This window comes from Mirounga leonina, unplaced genomic scaffold (assembly GCF_011800145.1).
Source record: "Mirounga leonina isolate KUSES-001 unplaced genomic scaffold, KU_Mleo_1.0 Mir_115, whole genome shotgun sequence".
NCBI lineage: Eukaryota > Metazoa > Chordata > Mammalia > Carnivora > Phocidae > Mirounga > Mirounga leonina.
In genome coordinates this window covers 61,893,186-61,899,286 of record NW_023270268.1, presented here as the reverse complement: position 1 = coordinate 61,899,286, position 6,101 = coordinate 61,893,186, and positions in this window count along the sequence as shown.

Below are 6,101 nucleotides of genomic sequence, written 5' to 3'. Positions count from 1 at the left end.
CATATGTAAATTCTTTTAAACCCATTTAAGAGATGGGAAAACAACTGAGGGGCACAGCTATGAACTGATTTACCTAAGTCTCCACAGGTGGTAGACCGGCGGAGCCGAGCCCTAAACCAATTTTCTTTTTTCCGTACAAAGTACGGGGTAGTAGGGCTCATCTTAAAGTTTGGATTCTCCATTGCATTTTCTACCTTGTTTCTCGAAACTCACCTTTAGAATCCGAGAGTCAGAATTTAGGGAAGTACAAGCAACTAGTAAGATAAGTGGGAGAAAGAGTCTAAGAAGTTGGGAGGCAGGCTACTTAGTCTGGTGAATTACTCTTACTACTCCAACTATTATTATTTTAGAGATTCTCAGTCATGCTTACAGCTTAATTTCGAAATATATTGCACGAATGTTTATTTCTGCCTTCTGGATATTTCCCCTGAATGTCCAATTAAAAGACCATTTCCCCAACAAAACCTGCCCCTTTGGCTGTATTTTAAATCTCTGATAACTTTGTCATTGTTCACTCAGTTACTCCTATTAGAAACCTTGGAAGTATCCCAAACATGCTTTGCTAATCGGTTACCAATCCAGTTGATTCTACAACTGAGATGTTTGGAATTCTTTCCTTCCTCATCATTCCTACTGCCATTTCTTTGTCAGGTCTTTATCATTACTTACCTGGACTATTGTTGCAAGAGCCTCCTGATCATTTGCCCCAACTCTGCCCTCTCTGCTACATCCCAAGTGTCTTCCACTCCACCATCCCATGGCTCTCCAGTTGTGTACAGCATTCATGATAGCTAATGTTCACACATACAAGCCAAATTTCAAATTTCTTCTATTTAATATGTATATAAAAACAGCTCAAACACTCTTCCCAGCACTCCATTTATATATTTGATGGCGGTAGCAGGGAATTTCTCCTGGCCACTTCTTGCTCTGCTTTCCCTTTGAATTTACAATCTCACTCCTGTCATTTGACTGTTCTTTCTTTCCCAAAGGAGGAGCATTGCCTCTTCTCCTGTGTTTCGCCAAAGCAAAACTTTCCTTTGCCCCTGCGCTCTGTCACTTCTTCTCCCTAGGGCTCCCTCTGAAAATTAGATTTCTCTTGCTTCATAGAATAGAGAGATTGAGGTCTTCACTCTTTACTGGATTCCTTCGGGCATATAGATTAAAAGACTCATTACCTTGCTCTACTAAACAAAGGGTTCTCCACTTTGGATCCCGTCTCTGGAGGACTGATGAATAGGTGGGGGTTGAAAAATTCAGTTTCTTGGGTTCTACCATCCCAGTAATTGGAAGGGAATAGTATATAGAAGTATTCCCATTGATAAGACTTAAGTAAACTGGAAACTGGTACATTCAGATTTTTGTTTTAAATAACACTTTCTCTGGGTCCATTTTTTATGTTAAACATGTATGTGTGACTAAATCAAAAAGAAAGAAATTATAGGGAAGTATAGCAAATAAATGGACAGGACTTTCTGGGGCATGGTTTTTATTTATTTACTTATTTATTTAATATTTTTTCTTATTTATTTGACAGAGAGAAAGAGGGAGAGAGAGCGAGCACAAGCAGGGGGAGAGGCAGGCAGAAGGAGAAGCAGGCTCCCCGCTGAGCAGAGAATCTGATGCAGGGTTCGAACCCAGGACCCTGGGATCATGACCTGAGCCGAAGGCAGACGCTTAACTGACTGAGCCACCAGGTGCCCCTGGGGCATGGTTTTTATAAGAGCATTTAAAAATATGTAGTTAATAATGTCAATGACTTAAAGCTGTTATTACAAAGAAAAATAAATTTAATATAAATATATTTAATATATTTAAAGGGCTGGTAAGCCCCATTTTATTTGAAAATTGATTTAATATTTGTTTTTTTAAAGATTTTATTTATTTATCTCAGTGAGTGAGAGAGAGAACAGAAGTGGGGGAACAGCAGAGGGAAAGGGAGAAGCAGACTCCCCACTGAGCAGGGAGCCCGATGCGGGGACTCAATCCCAGGACCCCAGGATCATGACCGCAGCTGAAGGCAGACGCTTAACCAACTGAGCCATCCAGGCGCCCCTGATTTAATATTTTAAAATAAATTGATTCTTTAGACTTCTAGCATAAATAAAAAATGGCATAAATAAGACATTGAGCCTGTATCATTGAAAAACAAGCACAGATATTTTGTTTTGAAAAAGTGCTATATATTAACATGCTAATATTTTAAAATATATATATATACTATGTGTGCAAGGGAAATTCACTGCAGCAGCATTGCTTAGAATAGTAGAAATGGAAAGTAGAAATGGAAAAAGTGTTCTTAATGTTAAATGAAAAATAAAAATGTTTCGGAACAAAAAATGTATATTTTTATGTTTAATATTTAAAAATCACTTTGTCGGGGCACCTGGGTGGCTCAGTTGGTTAAGGGTCTGACTCTGGGTTTCAGCTCCATTCATGATCTCAGGGTCATGAGATTGAGCCCCGCATTGGGCTACACCCTCAGCACAGAGTCGGCTTGTCCCTTTCCCTCCCACTCTGCTCCCCCCAATACCCATGCTCTCTTTCTCAAATAAATACATAAAAATCTTAAAAAATATATAAAAAACATAAATAAAAATCACTTTGTCTTTTTTTTTAAAGATTTTATTTATTTATTTGGCAGAGACACAGCAAGAGAGGGAACACAAGCAGGGGGAGTGGGAGAGGGAGAAGCAGGCTTCCCGCTGAGCAGGGAGCCCGATGTGGGGCTCGATCCCAGGACCCTGGGATCATGACCTGAGCCGAAGGCAGATGCTTAACGTCTGAGCCACCCAGGTGCTCTTCACTGTCTTTTTAACTGAAATGGTAATTATTTTGTCATTTCAAACACAAATGTTAGCAGTACCAATCTCATTCAGATACCAGATACTCACGATTTCCTTTACCCTATTAGTCCGGGTTCAGTGCACAAAAGAGAAACTAATCTAGGTATTTTAATAAGAAAGGAACTCAATTAGGGGAATTAGATGTTTCCAACATCCTTGAAAGACTGGAGGAGCAGGTTCAAGTCTGAGGCTGCCTGAATGACTGCCAGAACTGTGCAGCATAGACCAGTTAGGGAAATCTACCCTTGGGGAGTCAGGAATCCAGAATTAGCAACACTGAGCTCAAGAACCTACCAGGATAACTGTGACCCAGCTGTCAGAAAGCCAGGATCAGAAGCTATTGCCAGCACGGCTACAACAGCCTCTTAACTCCCACACTCAAGACTGGACACTAGAAAAACCCTGTGTCTCCATGACCTTACTTTGCCAGCAGAGTAAAGGCCAGTGTACCAGGAAGATGGCCTCCTCATTACTTTTGTCCTGATCTCCTGCCAGTGCATTGAATTAGAACCAGAATTCTAATTGTAAGGGAGTCGGGAAATGAACACTTTAGCTTTCCTCTTATACTGTGTGCTAGTTGACCACATGCAACCATTATCTTCTTCAGAATCACCTAGTTCATGTCTTCCTTTCCTCCTTCATCTTTGATACGGTGAGACTGTTGCGGGGTCGTGGAGTGCAAGGGCCAGGAAAGAAATCTCGAGACGTTTTAGGGTATAACTTAGTAAATTTACTGAAGCAGCACAGAGACAGGACCCATGGGCAGAAAGGGCTGCACTTCTGCTGTATGAAGCTGATGGTTACATGCTTAGTGCTCAAGGGGGAGGGAATGTGTAGGAGTATTAGATCATAAATATCTTCTTTGAATTTCTATTCATAAAACTACTTTTGCAAGATTTCTCTGGTGCTTATCATTCAGTTTGATTTTGACCATCAGTGAGATATACAGGCAGTCATGAGACGCTTTAAGAATGTAGCAACCAAAAAAAAAAAAAAAAAAAAAGAATGTAGCAACCACTGTGTATTTGATCCTTATCAAAACTATGCAGGCTATAGGTCAGCCTTCTGGGTGAAAGGTAAACATTTTTCTGCTCCTATCCCTCATCAAGACTACATTTCTCCTCCTACTCCCCCATCCTGCCTGTGCACTTTCACACTCACATGTTTCCCATTTTTTCCCCCTTCCCACTTACCATATCCTTCAAGAATCAGTTAACACGTCACCTCCACAGTGAAACCTTCCCTGAATTAATCCTTCAGCAGACTTAATTGTGTCTTTCTCTGGCTCTTATAACATTTTGTGTACTCATTGCTATAGTATATAAATTTACATTATTTGTTGTTTTTCTTTCTACCAGACTGTGAAACACTCAGACTGTTCTCAATGTCTAATCCAGTGCCTGGTTCAGAGTGAATAGATGTCAATGGAGTAGATGACAAATGATGAGAATGACAGGTCCTTATTCTCTGGAGCTTTAGTAAATGAGAGGAATATTCTTATAAGGCAGACAAAATTATGTTGGGAAGTCTTCATTATATCTCAAGGCTTCTACTATCTCTATAGTCCTCTTGAAATTTAAAAGGAAATCAATTTAATAAGAAGCTCCCCTAGATTAGGTTGAGGAGGCACTTTTCCATAAAAGAAGAGAGAATCTATCTATCAGTCATTTTTCCCGGTTTCCTGTGAGTGTAGTCTTATCTGAGAAAAGAGACATGTGAGGATCTACCCTTTCAACCTACCTCCAACCTAGCAATCTGAGAGGAAATACAGGGTTTGACAAAGCTAAATGCCTCAGATTAAAGCCTTTTGGACACGGAAAGGCAGCTAAACCTCAGAGGTTATTAGTATACCTAGAACTTGTTTTTTGTGCAAACCCAACATCTATGAGGATTGGAAGAGAGGAGAGGATTGGCAATAAAGAACAGAGGTCCAACTGGCACAAAATTCATGGAATGGAAGTGAGGAGGGCCAAGAAAACCAGGGCTCCTAGACCAGGAGAGCCTGGACATTGGGATAAAAATCCTAACCTTTTCCTTTCTTATGTTGGCCTCAGATAATTTTCTGACAGCTCTTGTGCTTGAGTACTAGTTCAATAATGCTGATTTCTCTGAAATAAAAAGAACAGGCCAGTAAATCTTATAGATTGGATATTTTAACTTTTATTTTTTTTGTTTTTTAAAGATTTTATTTATTTATTTGACAGAGAGCACACAAGCAGGGGGAGCAGAGGGAGAGGGAGAAGCAGGCTCCTTGCTGAGCAGGGAGCCCAATGCGGGGCTCGATCCCAGAACCCTGGGATCATGACCTGAGCCAAAGGCAGACGTTTAACAACTGAGCCACCCAGGTGCCCTGGATATTTTAAGTTTTAGGTAGTTATCTAAATAACTTGGTGGAGGCTGTGGTAATTATGGGTCTAACCCCAAATTAAAGCTACAAGCTATTCAATTATTTTTCCTTGTATATTTATGTAGGCAACTGTTACTATGTGACATGTAAGATATTTTGCTTCCCATGGCTCCAATTATTGTTATCTTTTTTCTACAGGTTGCCCCTAAGTTATGCAGCCTCTCCCTTGCCCCCCAAAAGAACTCATTGCATTTGAAGTGATATATTTCAAGGTACACAGCAAAAAAAGTACTAGGTTCCTTTCCTAAGCTATACGTTGTAAGGAAAGGGATATGGGGAGGGGTCTTCATTTTTTAATCTGCCAGTTGGGAAAATGTCCTCTTCTATCCACCTTCCACCCAGGAATTGCTGATCTGTAGGTCAGTGTATTTAGAATTCTACTGTCATAATAAAACAATTCCCACCTGAGGTCTATTCATATTGTTGGACAGACCTGAATTACCTAAGAAATTTCACATACAACTGCTATTCTGATATTCAAGTTTTGGTAATAAAATAAATGCTAAAAGCTTAGAGTATGCTTAAGAAATGCCTGAATAACTCCACACCTGACTAATCAAAGGAGACTTGTCTTAAATTCAAGAGTGAAGTTATTTCTTTTAATTAACATGTATATTTTTATTTTGTCCAAAAACCAATATTGTAATAAGTGAATTTTGCTCCACCATGGTGTTTAAAATTTATTTAAAATTTTTTTCAACAATCCATTTTGAAATACTTTCAGACGTATGAAAAAGTTGCAAAAAAAAAATAATATGAAGAATTACCATATACTCGTCATCCAGCTTACAAATGTCAAAATTTTATGTAACCACAGTACCATTTTCAAAGCAGGAAATTAATTTGAC